The sequence below is a fragment of the Bos javanicus genome, chromosome 21 (assembly GCF_032452875.1).
Source record: "Bos javanicus breed banteng chromosome 21, ARS-OSU_banteng_1.0, whole genome shotgun sequence".
Classification (NCBI taxonomy): domain Eukaryota; kingdom Metazoa; phylum Chordata; class Mammalia; order Artiodactyla; family Bovidae; genus Bos; species Bos javanicus.
Window position 1 is genome coordinate 1,810,531 of NC_083888.1, and position 21,167 is coordinate 1,831,697.

The 21,167-nt window shown below is 39.4% G+C and overlaps 1 long non-coding RNA gene across 2 annotated transcripts in view; it reads left to right on the forward strand.

Moving 5' to 3' along the window:
- The window catches only part of LOC133234071 (uncharacterized), a 153,241-nt gene that overhangs the window by 100,355 nt on the left and 31,719 nt on the right, over window positions 1–21,167 (forward strand). The window contains exon 7 of one of the 2 annotated variants that reach the window (XR_009731996.1): window positions 2,184–3,137. The exons of the other annotated variant lie outside the window; for it this stretch is intronic. This is a non-coding gene — a long non-coding RNA (uncharacterized LOC133234071). Of the gene's footprint in view, window positions 1–2,183; window positions 3,138–21,167 lie in introns of those variants that run through there. 2 annotated transcript variants of the gene reach the window in all.

Consider the following 21,167-nt stretch of genomic DNA (forward strand, 5'->3'; position numbering starts at 1 on the left):
GATTGACTGGCTGGATCTCCTTGGAGTCCAAGGGATTCTCAAGAGTGTTCTCCACACCACAATTCAAAAGCATCAGTTCTTCAGAGCTCAGCTTTCTTTAAGTGCAACTCTCACATCTGTACATGACTACTGGAAAAATTATAGTTTTGACTAGATGGACCTTTGTTGGCAAAGTAATGTCTTTGCTTTTTAATGTGCTGTCTAGGTTGATAATAACTTTTCTTCCAAGGAGTAAGCATCTTTTAATTTCATGGCTGCCATCACCATCTGCAGTGATTTTGGAGTCCCCCAAAATAAAGTCTGTCATGGTTTCCATTGTTTCCCCATCTATTTGTCATGAAGTGATGGGACCATATGCCATGATCTTTGTTTTCTGAATGTTGAGTTTGAAGCCAATTTTTTCACTCTCTTTCACTTTTGTCAAGAGACTTTTTAGTTTTTCTTCGCTTTCTGCCATAAGTGTGGTGTCATCTGCATATCTGAGGTTATTGATATTTCTCCCAGCAATCTTGATTCCAGCTTGTGCTTCATCTAGCCCTGGATTTCTCATAATGTACTCTGCATATAAGTTAAATAAGCAGGGTGACAATATACAGCCTTGATATACTCCTTTCCCTATTTGGAACCAGTCTGTTGTTCCATGTCCAGTTCTTCATCCATTGGATCATCTAAAAAACAAGAGTTTCAGAAAAACATCTACTTCTGCTTTATTGACCAGACCACCTACCTGCCTCCTGAGAAACCTGTATGAAGGTCAAGAAGCAACAGTTAGAAATGGAAATGAAATAATGGGCTAGTCCCAAATTGAGAAAGGAGTACATCAAGGCTGTATATTGTCACCTTGCTTATTTAAGTTATATGCAGAATACATCATGCAAAATGCCATACTGGATGATTCACAAGCTGGAATCAAGATTGCTGGGGAAAATATCAATAACCTCAGATATGCAGATGACACCACCCTTACTGCAGAAAGTGAAGAAGAACTAAAAAGTCTTCTGATGAAAGTGAAAGAGGAGAGTGAGAAAGCTGGCTTAAAACTCAGCATTCAAAAAGCGAGGGTCATGGCATCCAGTCCCATCGCTTCATAGCACATAGAGGGGGAACAAAAGCAACAGTGACAGACTTTATTTTCTTGGGCTCCAAAATCACTGCAGATGGTGACTGCAGCCATGATATTAAAACACACGTGCTCCTTGGAAGAAAAGCTATTACAAACCTAGACGGCATTTTAACAAGTAAAGACTACTTTACTGACAAAGGTCCGTATAGTCAAAGCTATGGTTTTTCCAGGACTCATGTATAGATGTGAGAGTTGAACCATAAAGAAAGCTGAGCACCAAAGTATTGATGCTTTTGAACTGTGGTGTTGGAGAAGACTCTTGAGAGTCCCTTGGACAGCAAGGAGATCCAACCAGTTCATCCTAAAGGAGATCAGTCCTGGATATTCATTGGAAGGACTGATGCTGAAGCTGAAGCTCCAATAGTTTGGCCACCAGATGCGAAGAGCTGACTCATTTGAAAAGGCCCTGATGCTGGGAAACATGAGGGCGGGGGGAGAAGGGGGCGAGAGGATGAGATGGTTGAATGGCATCGTTGATGCAATGGACATGAGTTTGAGCAAGCTCTGGGATTTGGTGAAGTCCAGGGAAGCCTGGCATGTATGCTCCAGTCCATGGGGTTGCAAAGACTCTGACATGACTGAGTGGCTGAACTTAACTGAAATGGAAGTGGAGTAGAGGGCAAGAAGGTAGTGAAAATTCTAGAGAATCACAGGTGTAAGAAGGGGAAAGACGTGGTGAGAAGGTGAGAGAAAATGCTGATGCACTGACAGCTGTCAGAATGGGGAACTAGGAGGCAAAGGAAGAGAATAGCCAAAGTGCAGATGTCCAAATTCAGGCACAGTGTCTAGGTCCAAGGGCACAACAGGGCCAAGGTAAGAGCCGTGATGCAAATGTAATGACAAGGTCCAGTCTGAGATCTCGTGCTAACATCACTGTCTAGATTTGAGGTCCAAGAACCATGTCCAAGGTTAAGGTCTAGTTCAAGTTCTGTTCTTGTATTTACTCTCTTTTATCCAATTAATCATTAGGATGAATTCATTCATGTATGCTGAATTGCTGGTTGCCTCCTAAAGCTTTACTTACACACTGCCAACGTGCGCATTTTTTTTTTTTTTTTAGGGCAAAGCAACAATATAACTCCAGAGCACAGTCAATAAGACACTTATGTGAAGGACTGAACAGAAAACTCTCTGGTGATACAGTGTCATCTAAGGGTAAACAAGATACCAGTAGAGCAACTGGACTGGGTGTCCTCCAAAAAATCCTCCTTAACTATCATTTCCCAAAATGAATCAAGCACTAAATAATGTAATGCTGCTGGCAAAAGTATTAGTAGTAGTAGAAGGAGGAGGAGGAGAAGGGAAGAAAAACAGCTCCTCTTTGCTACTAATCAAGGGTGAACTTGTATGCTTCCCCATTCACTGAGGCAGAAGGTAAATTCAAGAAAATAGTTTCTCTTATAAAAAATTAAAAGGTTTAAATGGATGGCCATGCACCAGAGGTGAAAGAATTAATTTTCATTTTACATTTTCATAGAATCAGATTTATCTTTCCCTCAACTATTCTGAATGAATGGGATTGTTCAGTTGTGATACCATCTAACATTTATAGGATGCTCTTCAGTTCACAGAGCATATTTCTACTCTAGTGACATTACTCTGACATGACTGAGTGGCTGAACTGAACTGACCTGACACTACTTGGCCCTCAGGTTCCTCATCTCCCTCTGGGATTATTACATAAGCATTTTCTTTGGTCTCTTGTGTCTAGTTCCATGGAGATCAACTGACAGGATCTGATGGAGTCTTTGGACACTCTCACAAAATGGTGCTTATGCCCACTGACAGGAACCTTTTAGAATTTCAGTATTTTCCCCTCCTTCCTCTGCATCCTTGATTCCATCCTCACATTTCTGCTGCAGTCTTACACGTTCTTACCAGTGTGACCAACGAAACCCTCTATGCTTTTTTTTTTTTTTTTTGCTTTATAATGTTGTATTACTTTTTGCTGTACAGCAAAGTGAATCAGCTATATGTATACATATATCTCTTTTCTGGATTTCATTCCTAAAAAGGCCACCACAAAGCATTGTGTATAGTTCCTTGTGCTATATAGTAGGTTCTCATTAGTTACCTATTTTATACATAGAGTGTGTGTGTGTGTGTATATATATATATATATATGTATATATATATAATACGTCAATTGTTCTGTGATTTTTAATTGTTTCCAAGTAAAACTGAATCCTGCAGAATATATGAACTCTCATCTGCTTCTGCCTACCTCTCATATATCATACCTCCTGACATACACTGTCCTTTCCAGGCCCTTGAACCAACTGCCCTTCCAAGATCATCTGTGAGGACCTTTGCCTAGAGTAGAAGTGAAGTGAAGTGAAAGTCACTCAGTCGTGTCCAACTCTTTGTGACCCCATTGACTATACAGTCCATGGAATTCTCCAGGCCAGAATACTGGAGTGGGTAACCTTTCCCTTCTCCAGGGGACCTTCCCAACCCAGGGATTGAACCCAGGTCTCCCACATTGCAGGTGGATTCTTTACCAGCTGAGTCACCAGGGAAGCCCTTACCTAGAGTAACTTTTCTCCAACTCCTCCCTACTCTCACAACTAGAGCAGACATTGCTTTCCCCTGGACACCCACTAAGGGAGGCAGATTTGATTGCCCCTCTTATGCTTCTATCGGCTCATGTAAACACACTTGACGGGCCACCTTGCCACATTCAAGTGTGTAATTATAAATGGGCACATTGTCCTCAGCTTCACTTTAGGTACCTTGAGAGCAAATACAATATGTATGTCCCCAGCATGTAGTACAATGTGGCCATACTAAGAGATTAATGAATATTTTCTAAAAATTTATTTGCTGAATAAAATGGATCTCATGGATGATATATGTTAGGCTCTGAAAAGTTAAAGTAACTTTATAGAAGTCATGCCAATCTGAAGGGTAGATCTGGAATTAAAATGTATGTACAGTTCTTAACCCACAGCCCACGCCCATATGACGTTCATGTGCTATTATCTTGCAAATGTTCTTCAGAGCCATCCTGAAGATATACTCTTCAGGGTTAGGGCCTCCGGTTCCACTGGACGAGGGGGAGCTGAGAAAAAGGATATAATTTCCAAGGAGAGCTGCCAGTTCTCTTCCCTGCTTTCATACTTCCCACTGGCAAGAGAGATGCCACTGAAGGCCCTGGCAGGGGGACTGACACCGTTCTCACTCACTTTCAGATGCTGACCTTATCCCGGAATTCAGAGGAGATGGAGATCAAGCTGAGTTCTGTAAATACTGAGGGATGTTAATCCCACTCACCTGCAAGCAAAAGATTAAGCATCTACTGCAAGAATTCTGATTGAGCAGACCTATTTATTTGTCTATTTATAGGAAAAACAACTCTCAGTTAAGACCCAGACCTCATTGTGTTAAGGACATAAACATAAAATTGCTAGGTGGAGTCAGTATTCAGACAGCTTCCCTGATGGGAATGCAGACAATCTTTAATGGCGGCTTAATCAAAATCCCTTATAACTGACTATAGCATAATTTCTGGTACTTTTGGCTCATGAGATTATCTCATTCCAGTACTCTTGCCTGGAAAATCCCATGGACGGAGGAGCCTGGTAGGCTGCAGTCCATGGGGTCGCTAAGAGTCGGACACGACTGAGTGACTTCACTTTCCCTTTTCCCTTTCATGCATTGGAGAAGGAAATGGCAACCCACTCCAGTGTTCTTGCCTGGAGAATCCCAGGGACAGTGGGCCTGGTGGGCTGCCGTCTATGGGGTCGCACAGAGTCGGACTCGACTGAAGTGACTTAGCAGCAGCAGCAGTACACCTTCAGGACTCAGTACTAGAGCATATTTCCTTTGTCAGGAACAAATACCTAGAAAGAATCCACTCTTGATGCCATGTGGCAGCATGTCCACAGCTTCTGAATGAATGAGTGTTATGAAGGGAAGACTGCTGCCTATGCTATGTTCTGAGCCTCTTCATGATCCCCAAACAAACTTACTCTGTTGGATATAGGTGTGTACCAGGAGAAAAATGGACAAGTCACTTTCATAGTCTTACCCAGGGGAAGTGGGTAGGCTGTTAGGTCTGCTCCAGGGACTGGTGTAGGGTTAGGCTTATGACACAATGTAGAGCATCTGGTGTCTTCGCTGGGATTTTTTTCTTCAAAAAAACCATCAGGGAAGAAACCCTTTTTCTCCTGAGGTAAATCTTGGGCTGCTAGCACCCCTACCCACCATGTGGGAAAAAACCCTGAGTAATAAAGTTCTGAAGACCTTGGGAAAGCCTTGCATGCAGCTGTGCCACAGGCCAAGAAACACTTCAACATTTTAAGACATTGAGGCATAACTCAGTTCAGTCGCTCAGTTGTGACCGACTCTTTGCGACCCCATGAACCACAGCACGCCAGGCCTCCCTGTCCATCACTAACTCCCGAAGTCCACCCAAACCCATGTCCATTGAGTTGGTGATGCCATCCAACCGTCTTTTATGTGTAGATATACCACAATTTGTTTATTCATTCATCTGTTCATGGGTATCTGGGTTGTTTCAGTTTGGAGCTATACAAGTTAAGCTGCTGTGTACATTCATATTTTTTGTAAAAACATCTGATTTTACTTTTCTTGGGTAAATACCTAGGAGTGGGAATGGCTGGATTATATATATGGTAGTAGGTATAAGAGTAAATTTTTTGTAAGAATCTGATAAACTGTTTTCTGAAATTATATCATTTTACATTTCCACCAGCAGTGTATGAGAGAACTAGTTTCTCTACATCCTTTTCAATACTTGCTATTGGTCAGTTTTTTTTATTTTCAGTACTTGGATGGATGTGCAGTGGTTTTTCACTGTGACTTTATTGTACATTTCCTGAATGATTAATAATGTTGAGGGGTTTAAATGTGCTTATTTGCCATTCATATATCATCTTTAGTGAAGTGTTTTTTCATCTTTTGCCTATTTTTCAATTGGGTTGTTTGTTTTCCTATGGAGGACATTTAATAGCTTTTATATACTTTTGATAGAACCCTTTATTAGGTATGTGATACACAAATATTTTCTTCCACTTTATTTCTTGTCTTTTCATTCTCTTGGTGTATTCAAAGGGCAGAAGTTCTTAGTTTTTATGAATTCCAATTTGTCATTTTTTTCTTTTATGCAATGGAGTTTTGGTGTTGTGTTTAAGTCTTTGCTTAGCTCCAGGTCATAAATATTTCTCCTTCCTTCTTCTTTTGGCATATAGATATTCAATAGTTCCAGTATAATTTGTTGAAATCTTTTCAAGGTCTTTTCAAGGCCTTTCTTCATTGAAGAGTCTGAATCTTTGTTAAAAATCAACTGTCCACATAAGTTTAGGTCTGTATCTAGATTATCTATATTTGCTATGCTTATGCTAAAAGCACATCCTTGATTACTGTAGCTTTATGTGAATGTGAAAGTTGCTCAGTCATGTCCAACTGTTTGTGACCCCATGGACTATACAGTCCATGTAATTCTCCAGGCCAAATCTCTGGAGTGGGTAGCCATTCCCTTCTCCAGGGGCTTTTCCCTGTAGCTTTATAGTTTGTCTCAAAGCCAGTTTTAGTTAACTCACTTTGTTATTTTTAGCTATTTTGACTATTCTAGGTCCATTGCACTTCTATATGAATTTTAGAACCACCTTATTAATATCTACAAGAAAAAACCTCCTAGCAATTTTGATTGGGATTTCATTGAATCTCTACATCGGTCTGGGGAGAACTGACATTTTAACAATATTGAACCTTCCAACCCATAAACAAGGCATATCTCCCCATGTCTAATGTATTAGCTGTTCTTAAATTTCATTCAGTGGTGATTTTAGCTTTTAGTATACATGTTTTTCACAACTTTTGTCAAATTTATCAGTAAGTATTTCAGATTTTTGATGGTATTGTAAAAGGTAGCTTTTATTTCAATTTGTGATTGTTCATTGCTGGTATATAAAATATAATTTTTTATTATATTGATCTTGTATCCTGAAACCTTGCTAAACTCATTCGTTCTAATAGCAATTAGTACCTACAGAGATGATCATGTCATCTGTAAACAATGATATAATATTTCTTCCTTTCTTATCTAAATGGCTTGATTTCTTTATTTGACTGGCCAGAACATCTGGTACAAATGTTAAATCAAAGTTGACAGATTGGATATATTTGCCTTATTCTCAATCTTAGAAATAATTCAACCTTTCACTTGTAAGTGTGATGTTAGCCATGGATTGTTATAGGTTACCTTTACCAGGTTGAAGAAGTTCCATTCTATTCCTAGCTTACTGAGGATTGAAAGTTGGATTTTTGTTGAAATGCTTTTTCTGCATTTATTGAAATGAATATGTGGGTTCCTTTTTAGTTTATTAATGTGGTAAATAGCATTGATTGACATTCAAATGGTAAAGTAAACTTGCTTTCCTGGGATAAACTTCACTTGGTCTTGTAATATTACCTTTTTAATATTTTGTTAGGGTATGATTTGCTATAATTTTGCTAAGAATTTTTCTATCTATGTTCATGAGGATTATAGGTCTATAATTTCCTCTTTTAAAAAATATCTGTCTGCATTTTCTATCAAGATAACACTGAACTCAGGATAATTTGGAAAGTATTCTACCGTTTTCAATTTTCTGGAAGATTTTGTGTAGAATTGGTATTACTTCTTCCTTAAATGTTGAGTAGAATTCAGCAAGGAAGTTATCTGTGTCTGAAGTTTCCTTTGTGGATAATTTTCCAGCTACATATTCAGTTACTTTAATAGACATAGGGCTCTTCAAGTTTATCTATTTCTTCTTGAATGAGTTTGAGCATTTCATCTAAGTTGTCAAACTCACTGACAAAATGTTCACAATATTCATTTGCTCTCCTTTCAGCATCAATAGAATCTGAAGTGAGATCAACACTTTTAGTCTTTAAAATAGTTATTTTGTGTCTTCTCCCTTTTTTTGTCCTGACCAATCTGACTTGAAGTTTGTCAACTTTACTGATTTTTCTCAAAGAACTAGCTTTTAGTTATATTGATTTTACTTTATTATTTTGTTTTATATTTCATTTATTTCTGCTCTGTTCTTTTTTTATTTCCTTTCTTCTGCTTATTTTGCTCTTAATTTGTTCTTTTTACAGTTTGTTGAGGTGGGAAGCTAATGTCATCCATTTGAGACCTTCCTTTTCTAATATAGATGCTTAGTGCTATAAATTTTGCCCTAATAATTACTTGACTTTCAAAAGTTTTTATGTATTTATATGTTCATTTTCATTTAATTCAAATTTATCTTAATTTTGTTTTTGATTTTTGTGTATGTGGGTGTTTGGTAACCAATTTCAAATATCCATGATTTTCCATAGATTTTTTCTGTTACCAATTTTTAAATTTAATTCCATTGTGGCTTGGAAACATGCTCTGTATGCCTTCAGTATTAATTTTTATTACTGTGGTTAAGAGTCACATAAAATGAATCTCATTTTGGCTGTGGGGCAGGGGCGGTGGGTGAGGGAGCAATGCATAGCTTGTGGGATCTTAGTTCCCTGACCAGAGACTGAACTCAAGCCTTCGGCAATGAGTGTAGAGTCTTAACCACTAGACCATCAGGGAATTCCCCACACAAACAATTTTAAAACATGCAATTCACAATCCTGTGGCATTTAGTACCTTCACAACTTTTTGCAACTGTCACCTTTATCTAGTCACCAAATATTTTTATTACTCTAAAAGGAAACCCCATAACCCCATTAAGTAATTAATCTTCATTCCTCTTCCTCACAGCCCCTGACAACCAGTAATTTGTCTCCATAGATTTGCCAACTCATATGAATGATATAAAACGTGGCCTTTTGCATATAACTTCTTTCATGTAGCATAATGTTTTTGAGGTTCTTCCATGTTGTAGTATGTATCCATACTTCATTCCTTTTTATAATGGAATAATATTACATTGTATGGATATACCATACTTTGTTTAACCATTCATTAATTGATAAACATTTTGGGTTTTCCCCACATTTTAAATATTGTGAATAGTGCTGCTATGAACATTGGTGTACAAGTTTTTACTTAAAACTTCAATTAGTTCGGGCATTCTTATTAGAGGAATTGATGGTAAATTTATATCTAGTTTCTTTTGGAACTGCCAAACTGTTCTCCTCAGTGGATGCATCATTTTATATTCCCACTTGCAATGGTGAGGGTTGTAATTTCTCCACATTCTCACCAACATTTGTTAATTTTCTTTTTTTTTTTTTTTAATTATAGCCATCTTGTAGGTGTGAGGTGTTATGTCAAGGTTTTGATTCGTATTTCCATAATGAATAATGATGGTGAACTTTTATTCATGCATTTGGTGGCCATTTGCATACACTGTTTGGAAAAATGCCTATTTAAGTACTTTATTCATTATATAACTGAGTTATCCTTATTGTGGAATTGTTAAGAGTTCTTTAGATATTCTGAGTAGACATTTTTATATTTGTCCATGTATCTACTCTTACCAGAGATCTTCAGATTTTTATATGGCTTTGAATTATTTGCATCCTTTCATTTCAACCTGATGGACTGCCTTTAGCCTTTCTTAAAGAGCAAGTATTATGATAATGAATTCTTTCAGCTTTTATTTGCAAATGTCTTAATTTTTCCTTTTTTTGGAAGCACAGTTTTGCTGGGTATAGAAATCTTGGTTGACAGGCTTTCATTTTTTGTTTTCCCCTTCAGTTTTTTAAATATATCAATCCATTGCTTTCTGGCCACCGAAATTACTGCTGAAATAATTAAACTGATAATTATATTGAAGATCCCTGTACATGATGACTTACTTCTCTCTTGCTACTTTCAAAATTCTTTGTCTTTTGACATATTATAATGTGTCTTGGCATAAGTCTTTTTGAATTTATCCTACAGAGATTTTTGGGATTATTAGATTTATAGAGTTATGTCTTTCAATAAATTTGGGTAGGTTTCAGCCATTATTTCTTCAAATTTTCCTCTCTTTTTCATATGGGATTCCTGTAATGTCTATATTGGTTTGTTTGATGATGGCTCACAAGTGGTTTAGACTCTATTCACTTTAATCTTTTTTCTTTGTCTGACAGATTTGACTCATTTCAATTGCCCTGCCATCAAGTTTGCCAATTTCTTCTTTCGCCTTATTAAATCTGCTGTTGAGTTCATCTGATAAATTTTTCAATTCAGATATTGTATTTTTCAGATCCAGAATTTCTTTTTGATCCCTCTTTATAATTCTGTCTCTCTATTGGTATTCTCATTTTGTTCATATATAATTTCCTATTTAAAAAAAAAATTTTGGTGTTTTCCTTTAGCTACTTGAGCATATTTAAAACAATTTCTTTAAAGTCTTTTCCTAGTAAGTCCAATGTCTGTGCTTCTTCAGAGGTGGCTTCTGCTAATTTATTTTCTTTTACTGAACTGGTCATGCTTCTTTGTATGCCATGTAAGTTCTCCTGGTTGAAAATTTGCATTTGTAAAAACATACAGCTTTCCCAGTCTTTGTAGACTGTTTTGTTGCCAAAGCAGTCTGCCACTGACTAGCTGGGCATTCTCTGAATCTAGGAATCAGCTGAGATAAAAGCTTAAGATCTTCTTAAAGTATGCATCTTGCCTACACACTTTCTCAATTCTCTTGTCTTATTTTCTCAAGAGTCTCACTTCAGCTTCTCTCTGTGATTTTAAATGGTCTGTTATATGTCTCCATACATAATCTCTTGCTCTGGAGGTTGCACATCTGTAGTATCATTGCAAATTTCACCATCAGTGTCTGCCACTTTTCCCCATCTGAGATCTGTTGGGTGAGACAAAGACGAGTCCGTCAAGTAGCCCCCAGGCAGGTTAAAAAGTTGCAAATAAGGGCTGTTCTGCTCCCTCTAGTTTAAAGGAGGGAATTAAGAACTGAGTTTTCACCTCATCCAAAGCAAGAACACACCAAACCAGGAGTTGGTGGGGCGCTTTGGAGTAAAACACCAGTAAAGCTTTCTATAATACCATTTTGAATGTGTTTTGTTTCCTTGCCTGAGCACTTGCTTGGTTGCTACAGACTTTTGTATGCCTTCCAGGGTTCCTTCAAGCTTATTTTAGCCAGTCTTCTGATTCTTCTCTTATGTCTCTACGGGAGAACAACAGTTCTGAGCTTCCTGGTTCACCATTTTGCTATTGATACTTATTTTATGACCCAGAATATGATCTACCTTGGTCAACATTCTATTCACTTGAAAATTATGTGCATTCTGCTGCTATTGTGCAGAGTGTTCTAGAAATGTCAGGTAAGTCAAGGTGATTAAAAATAGTGGTAAAGTCTTCTATAACCTTGCTTTCTGTCCATTTATTCTATCAATAATAGAAAGATATGTATTAAAATATCTCACTTTAATTGTGGATTTATCTATTTTTACTTGCATTTCTATCAACTTTTATTTCAAGTATTTTGAAGGCCTGTTATATCTTATTAAATTGATTTATGATTATGAAGTAAAACTTTATTATCCCTGGTAATATATTTATTTGAGTCTTTTTAAAATATCCAGTCTGATATTCTCTACCTTTTCATTGCAGTTTTTATATGCTTTACATTTAATATGATTATTTTTATGGCTAATAATAAGTCTGTCATCTTATTTGATTTGCATTTGTCTTATCGGTGTTGTTTTTTTTTTTTTTTTCCCCTTTTCTGCCTTCTTTTGGATTGAGTACTGTATTCATTTCCTAGGTTTACTATAGAAAATACTGCAAATCAGCTTACTTAAAATAATAGAATATTTTTGGTCTCAGTTTTGGAGTCTAGTCATCCAAAATCAAAGTGTCAGCTGGGTCATGTTCTCTATGAAATCTGTAGGAGAGAATCTTTGCATCTTCTACCTTCTGATATTTTTCAGCAATCCTTGGCTTTTGATTCATTTCTCCAATCTCTGCCTCTATCATCACATGGTCATCTTCGCCCTGTGTCCTGTTCTTGTCCTCGAATAAGGACATCTGTAATATTGAATTAGGTCTCATCCTAATAATCTGAGCTTCAGTTGATTACATCTGAAAGATCTTATTTCCAAATAAGGTCACATTCACAGATATCAGGGGTTAGGATTTCAACATATCCTTTTGGGGTACACAATTCACCCATGAGAAGTATTTTATATGACTCTCTCTCCTTTGTTGGCTTATTGATTACAACTATGCTTTATTAATTTATTGGTTGGTTTAGGGTTTATTGTATACCTCTTTATTACAGTCTGCCTTCAAAAGCTTTATAATACTTTATACTGCTTATAAAACATTTATAATTAAAAGCAGTAGTGTATCAGGGACAGATGGGTTCTCATCTTCAACAGCTGTTTACAGCTGCCACCTATTCCAATTTGTTGGTGCTGCATTGTTAAATATTTGAAGATTATCCCTGGATGGGCTCTGTTGACTGTAAAATAAAATAGCAATTCTAACTTGTAGGGACTCAGGCTTGGGGAAACAACCCTAAAGGAGAAGGAAAAGACAGTCAATAAATGAATAACTGAGTAAATTTAGTCCCTTCACCAGTTGCAATAAACAATCCAACTACCCAAACCATTGTGATGGCTGTTCTGCTATTTAAGATCAGTGACATGAAAGAGGGACAATCCTATACAGTGTGCCATGGGTCATCATTCTCTGAAAGCCACGTCCCCCTACAGAGGCGTAAAGTACAATTTTTTCATGTCATTTAAGATGCTATTAGCTGAAGACTTCTGGAATGATTTGATGAAACAGCTCAGCCATGTGACTTACAATCTGGGTGTTTTCCCTCCATGCAACTATCCACGGGTCAGCAGCATCTCAAGGCTGCATGTGCATGGTGGTAGGGAGGCTGATGACAGGACCTGGAATCAACAGCACCTGGGAAAACATGCTTCCTTGTTCAGGTAGCCTGTTGCCTCTTAAAACTCACATAAGAGAAGCATGCTCTTTTCCTCAAGCCATAGCAAACATTCTGTCATATCTCATAGGCCCTTAGTGGTTTTGGCCAGACCCCAACCCAAGCCAGTCACTGTGCAAGGCAGGTGGCATTATCCTGACTGGCTTAGATGGATCCATCTACCCCTGTTGCTGGGCCTGCCCTCCAAACTGAATGATAGCCATTCAGCTGGAGAAGGATGGCCTGGATATTTTGGGGGAAACCTGATTTCATGAAAACTCCTTTAAATTTATGTAGTAGTTTCTCATTTAGAAATCACTTTTACACAATTTAATTTTACTAGTAAAAATAACACTTTTACCCTAAATGTAAGTAAAAGATAAGGTCCAGGTAGGTGAGGAGTTATCAAAGCTATGTGCTTTTACACAGCAGAGTTTAGCAAAACAGTAAATCTTTTAAGGGATACAAACACAGAGGAAGTCTAAGATTTTGAGACAGTTTGGTGTGCTGAAGGAAGGCTCAGCATTATTTCAGGAATACAGTGTCTACATAAAAGAGGTTATCATCTGCCGCTCTTGAGGAGAGTCAAAGAAGACTGGGAAGCAGGAGAAGGGAGGACAGGAGAAGAGGCAGGGAACAGATGACTTACACACTGTTTGGGCAACAGTCAATGGACCCTAAGGGGAGGAAGACTATAGTTGTTAAAAAAAAAGACATAGCAAGTAACATTCTGAGTTGCAAAGTGGCTGGGTCACTAACACACTACATGCTTGGTTGAACAAATGCAGCAGTTTATTTGAAGGTGCTTGTGTAAATGCAGCTGTGGTTTGAGGAATACCAGAGCCGTGGTCAGGAATTTGGGACTTCTGCAGGCTGCACCGGCACCTGCTAGCAGGCTCTGTAGCCCACCCTGCTGTGACCTGTCTGAGGCTATCTAGAGGAGATCTACAGTTAGGGCCATATGTCTGTCAACAACTAATGTACTCTCAGCAAAGGTGTCCTCATTTATTATCTTCTCTTTTTCCCCTTTCTAACCCCCTTCTCCCGACTGCCACCCTTTTAAAAAAACTTTTGGGAAGTCTCATTTTTGAACAAAATTCTTATATAACACAGTTAAAGAAAGGGCCCAACTTTAAACCAGTTGACCAACTCCATCCTAGAGAGGTTCATACATTAAAACTGTAAAAAGTATCTTTTCTCAACCACCTACATAAATGTTCTCCTACTAGACTATACTTCTAAATCTCATATCTGTTATTAATCTTATTAAATACTTCCCCAGTACCACCTACCAGGGAGATAGAAGGAACCAGATTTAAGAAATCTCCAAACACCTATAAATGATTGAAAAGTAATCACACAGACCTTTCATCCCTACCCTAGCTAATTCAGCTCCTATTACCGAGAGACCAGGGGGATGACCTTCAAGCCTCTTTCCCCTTGGATTGGGGACAGTTTCCAGGTAGCAGCTGGGCCTGTGGTAAACAGGCCAGTGAAGAAGCCTCCCAGGACCTCAGTCTTTGATGATCCACAGAGTTCTTAACAACAAACACTGGAGCCTGGAATAGAACCTTCTTGTCATAGTGCCCACACATCGCTAAGCACCCTCACAGGTCTGCTGACGGAACACAAGCTGCCAGGTCTCTGGTGGGCAGAGAAATGTCAGATCCCCAGATCCAGCTGGGCAGCTCCTGGAAAAGCCACCCACAGAGTGACCATCAGAGCTTACTGAGCAACACCAAAAATAAGGGAAACAGGAGCTATTCCATATTTGGAGAGAACATAAAGCTTATGGAAACAGAGAAGTCCTACTCAATTCTGTCCTTCAACTGGAAAGAAGAGAATTTGCTGAAAAAGAAACTAAGTTTTCTAGACTCCATGAAGAAATATGAAGCTAATGCCTGGCTAATGGAGCAGAAAGCCTTTTATAAACGATGCCACTCAAAGCTCCAAAAGTCAGAACTGGCACATGCTCGGTTGATAGGCAACAAGGACTTGGTCAACCGGCTCACCTCCAAGAATATGTTGTCCAACTACACCACCACCTTTGTGGATGAGAGTGAGGCAGCGGTGAAGGCGATAATTCAGAACAGAAGAGAGGGGGAGAAGAACAAAATGCCCTTCAGACTTAGCCTAGACAAGGACAGACTCTACCCATCCACAGCTTCCAGGGCAACCTTAAAGGTGGACTCCAAGGATGAAAGTGAGAGGAGAACTGTAAATATAAGAGGGTCTCTCTCCAGAGGGGAGGGGAAACCAGCTCTGGTTTTATCTTTAGAGTCTTTGGATAATCCAGAGCAGGTAGAAAAACAGAGAAAGCTCCCTGTTGACAGCAGTCCATCAGCTGGGGGAGAAGGGATCGTAAGAGACGTCCCTAGTAGACCATCGAGCACTGGGCAGAGTCATCTCCAGGATCCAGCCATTGGCAGGAAATCGAAAGGCAAGTTTCTTAAATACATAATCTATGGAGACAGGAGTGGAGAGCACCCCAAGAAGAAATGGTCACAGCCCAGGAAGAACCCACCTGTCCAGGATGGTGTGCAAATGGACCAGGCACTGCCGACCCAGGCTCAAGTCAGCCTAAGGCAGGAGTTTCTCACGAGTGAAAGAGCCAAGTATCTGGAGGCCAGAATCCAAAGTCTACCACAGACCACATATTTTCAAGGTCACTCTTCTAACAGACCCTGGGAGAAAGGAACTGAAGGAGTAGTGCACGCTCCAGGAATCAGAACACAGGGTGCAGGAAGAGGGCCGAAAATCATTCCTGAAGAGATTGGAAAACGAACTGGAAGCAAGTCCATTAGCAAGAACAAACGGCTTTTTTCCTAAGGCATCCTTCCCCTTTCCACCCCTCTGCCATTCAGCAACTTCTACTTAATACTTACCAAGAAAACTCTTACCCCTGACTTCAAGACTGCTCTGGAACTCACGGAGAAAATGCTTCAACTCTCATATAAAACTGTGACAACCAAGGCAGGATCTAACAGTAAGAACGTGGACCCTGGGTCACGCCTCGCCCTGCAACCCTACACACGGAGACACGAAGACGCGCGCGCAGAGGAAGGGCAAGGGGGCCGCGCCGCGTCCGGAGCGCCCCTCGCGAGCCTTCAGGTCTGCGTCCAGGAGCAGTATCTAGGGGGAACATGCTGCTGGGAAACTTTCTGCCAGTAATGCTCTTACTGTAAAAAAAAAAAAAAAAAAGAGTGAAAGAATGATTTGGGAAACTTAAGCAAATCTGTTTCTTTGGTAGCTTGAGGAGGTAAAGGGAATAGGAAACTTGGTCTAACTTTTGACCTTCTTCAATAAAATCAAACCAGTGTAAACTAGTCGACTTGAAAACTAGGAGAGATCTCTCCCTCGGCGCCCTGTTCTCTAGCAGGCAGGCCCTACTGGGAGACTCCCTACATTTAGTGAAGCAAAAAATGTTGAAACAAGAAAGAGAACTGAAGGTGTGATAAGAACATCAAGTGTGATGGCAGAGGTTCTGTTTTCTAGCTTCTTGAGTTCATATGAATGCAATGATCAGAGTAATCTTGGGCAAAACGCTTCACAGCTTGAGACCTAAGTTTCCTCATCTAAAAAATGAGGGTTGGAGAAGATGATCTTTCAGGTCATTTTTACCCCTATACCTCTACAATACAATTATTTTAACTTGTCACAAAAGCAGATGTTGGGTGGCTGCCCTTGAACAAAATAAAACATCGTCAGTCTTTTGTCCTTCCAGGGTCAGTCCAGTGGTTGGTTAACATTTCAAACTTTTTTTCTGAGGTAATATAAGGAAGTTAAAGTCTTCATTATCAATTAGATGGTCATGAGGCAAATGTATAGAGAAGTGGCACTTTTACATTTAAATGAATAACGCTAAATATTTTTAAAATATATTTTCTCTGTATTTCATAGTTCATATTCCTTAAATATTTTTTCTCTATTTCATAAGTATTTAAGTCCCATTATGACAGCAATGCTAAGTAAGTGGAATTCATGTTGTACAGCATGTGGCTAAATAATTGCAGGCTTAATGTCTCTGAAATCAGATCTGCAGTCAGAGGGATCACTGCAGTGATCTGTACTGTCCCACATGATTGCATCCACTTCATGTGGATTCAGTGTGAATTTTACTAATTTCCTCTATGGGTTACTGGCATAGAAATACTGAAAGCACACAGGTGGTTGTGGTGATGAGAAAAAAAAAAAAAAAAGCCACCCTTATATGAATTATGAGATTATAAGTGTAATTTTAGAGTGGGAGTGGGGATGAGGACCTACAGTGGAAAGAGGCTGTCTTAAAACTAAAGGTACTTAGGAAAATGTGATTGTTTACTCACCACCTTCTTAGGAATACATGGCAAACTGGTTTCCCTCAACTGTTTTCAAAAACTAGTTCCATTCATAAGAGCAGTGTAAGGTTGTACTGTTACTGAACAGTGGGAAGGTGTGAGGAGTATCTGAATGCCAGAAAAGCTCTTCACATGCAGGAACAGCTGTTACACTACTTTTACTGGTAGCTTCTGTGGAGATCTGGAAGTCCAATTGATAAATCAGGCTCTTTGGTTTTATAAGCATAATTTCATTCATACATTCATTTGAAAAATATGTTCTGAACACCAGGATGAGGAAAACAGATACACTTCTACTGTCATGGAATAGAATTTAAGGAATGAGGCAATAATGAAGTAAGCAGAATAATACCCTGTGAAAAGCGTTTTGGAAGTATGATTATTTTGGAGACTACAGTTTAAATTTGAAAAATACTTCAATCCTATTAAAAGTACATATTTAAGGCACATGGTATTTTCTTCGGGTTTGGGTACAAGATGCAAGCACACAGGGACAATTCTGAAATGCATTTTTAGGTAATGGGCGAACTTCCCACTTGACAGGCCCAAGAATACACTTGTAGTTACGATGAGCTGGGATTCTCCTGCTGTCTCAGCTTGAAGCGTTGGAGGTTATTTCCTGCCCTTGGCGATTATTTTCAGGGTAAATCTGCCTTCTCAGTTGCCTCAGGAAACAGATCTGATCTCACTTTCTGTGAACTTCTTGATTCACTGGTAAGGGGACCAAACCCAGCAGTGCTAAGCATTGATTTGCAAGTTATCACATCTCAACAGTTTGGAAATATTTTCACTCAGCTGATATATCTTCCTGAGATGACAGTAAATGAACACACATACAATGTGGGCCCTTAAAAACTGTGTTAAGAATTACAGTGGGGGAGGGTGTCAACAAGGTGCAAAGGATAGCAGGGAAGAGAATGGGAAGGATTTTCTGAGACACCCTGGTTTGTTGTGCAGCTTAATGAACCTTGTTTACATTCTGCTGTAGGTACTAGGGGCACAGCCATGAGCAAGACAAACTTCCTGCCCTCATCAGGCTTGGTTTCTAGTGAAGCACAGATAAAAATGAACAACTAAGGGAACTGCTTTTCTTGTTTAACTCTGAAATGCTAACATTTTCCAGGGACTCTGTCCATGTTCTTTCTTCCTCCCTTTATGACCTTTCCCTAAGGGTACATCTATGCTGAAAAACCATACATTTTAATCTTCTTTGTAGGCTTTTCTTTAAATTTGTATTTCTTTAACTGCCTCTGTGCCTTTTAATTCCACTTGTATATTTCTCAGACACTTCAACTGAAACATGACCCAATGGTATTAATGTTCCTTCCAAAACCTGTTTCCCTGTAGATCCCACACCACCACCACCAACCCAGTCATGCAAACCAGAAACGTGGGTTATTTTTGACTCCTCTCTCCCTGGAATATCAAATCAGTCACCCAGTCCCAGTCCCAAACATGTCTTAGAACATCCCCACCCTTCTATCCTCAGGCTTATAAACCTGAGGATATAATTAGAATTATGGCAATAATCTAACTGGGCTTCCCTGGTGGCTCAGACAGTAAAGTATCCACCTCCAGTGTTCTTGCCTGGAGAATCCCATGGACCGAGGTCACAACGAGTTGGACATGACTGAACGACTTGGCAAAGATTGCATGACACTTACATTCCTCCAATTCCATGTTATAAGATACAAAAAAAATGTAAAATGAATTATCTTTGTATTTCAATATCTGCAAAACAAAGTTCAAAGTTCTTGGTATGGTCTACAAGGCTTTTCATGCTCTGACCTGCCTTCCATTCCAATCCAATCTTGATCCCTTTGAATCCGACACTCAGGCATACTAAACACCTTCTTGTCTGCCTGTCAACTAATCCTTCACTTTCTATTTGGACCATTTTTGGATCTGAATTCTCTGTCCAAATTGTATTTTTATGTACTTTTATAACCCTTAGTGGTTTCTATGTATATCTGGTTCACTAGATTCAATCTCCCCATAAAAAGACTCCTTGATTGAACAAAGTGGTTATGAAACCAACCTGAAACCTCCAGCAGACCTGCAACATGATTAGCATTCAATTGGTATGTTCAGTTCAGTCGCTCAGTCGTGTCCGACTCTTTCCGACCCCATTGACCACAGCACGCCGAGCCTGTCTATCACCAACTGCCAGAGTTTACCCAAACTCATGTCCATCGATTTGGTGATGCCATCCAACCATCTCATCCTCTGTCGTCCTCTTCTCCTCCTGCCCTCAATCTTTCCCAGCATCAGGGTCTTTTCCAAAGAGCCAGTTCTTCGCATCATGTGGCCAAAGTATTGGAATTTCAGCCTCAACATCAGTCCTTCCAGTGAAAACTCAGGACTGCTTAGCATTCAGTTTTCAATTGGTATTGAATTAGCATTCAATTTGTATTGAATTCTATTTACCTGGTAAATGTTAGTAAAACAGAAAATCTTCACAGTTCAGTTGGACTAGAAGCAGGTTTGAGATCTCCCTTGGAGATCTTTCCGTAGCACCATCCAAAGAGTACCTAAGTCCTTCCTATAGATCTACTAATTTAGTAATGAGATTTACTAAATAATAAGGCACGTGTGTGACAGGAAGGAAGTGAATAAGGGCGATGGTTCAGCTGAGCACAACTTTTTCTTTTTGCTGGTCTGCTCTGGCTCTGGATTTGTTTTTCCAAGCAGGAATGAAACCTCAGGTATGTAGTTTTTCTGGTCACTTTCAGATAATAAGCAAAGCATCTACTTTCTGGGTATTAGTGAAACATCAAAAATGCCACTCTCTCTCCTAACTGAAAATGCAACTCTTGCTCAGAGCTGCTTCTGGGTGGGAGGCCTGAAATAGGCTCTTCGTCACGTTACCTTCCTTCTCACTCAAAAGCTGTTTCTGGCCCTTTTGGAAGGGAGGAAATCTAGAGAAAAATATCCTACCTTATCCAGTTGGTGCAACTGTCCTAAGATACTGAGCCTTCAGAGAGGTGGGAGTGAATGGCCTTCTTTCACAAAGTTAACTCTTCAGGGAATCCCAAATGAGAGCCTCTGGCTCGGCTGGTCACTTTCAGTTTCTCCTCTTCTCACAGCTTCTATCTGAGGGTATTCAGATATTGGGTGTCTGGCTCCAGAACAGGAAACCTACTTGTGCAGGGTCAGATGGCCCATGACCTGTCTCTTACAGTGACCACATGTGGCCTACGGGAAATACACATTTCAGCCTCATCACTGGTAGATATGCCCTTTATTCAGCAATATTCTAAATGGAATTCTAGCAGACCAAACTCAGTAGCATATTAAAAGGTTTGTGTACCATGAACCTGCAGAACCCCAGGAATGGAGGGTTGGTACAATATACCAAAATCCATCGATATAGCCCTACTGAGAGAATAAAGGACAAAAACTCACAACCATCTTAACAGAAGCAGATTAAGATCCTACATTGCAGGTGGATTCTTTACCAGCTGAGTCACCACGGAAGCCCAAGAATACTGGAGTGGGTAGCCTACCCTTCTTCAGGGGATCTCTGACCCAGGAATTGAACCAGGGTCTCCTGCATTGCAGACGGATTCTTTACCAACTGAGCCCCAACAGAAGCAGAAGCATCTGACAAAATCCACTATCTTTTCCTGATAAAAACACTCAAACTAGGAATAGAAGGAAAATTTCCTCAACCTGAAGCATCTATGAAGAACTTACTGTTAGCATGACACTCAATGGTGAAAAATTAAATGCCTTCCTTATAAAGTAGTACTAAGATAAAGATGTCTGTTCTTGCCACTTATATTCAATATTGTGCTAGAGGTGCTAGCCAGGGCACTTAGAAAAGAAAAAAAGTATCCA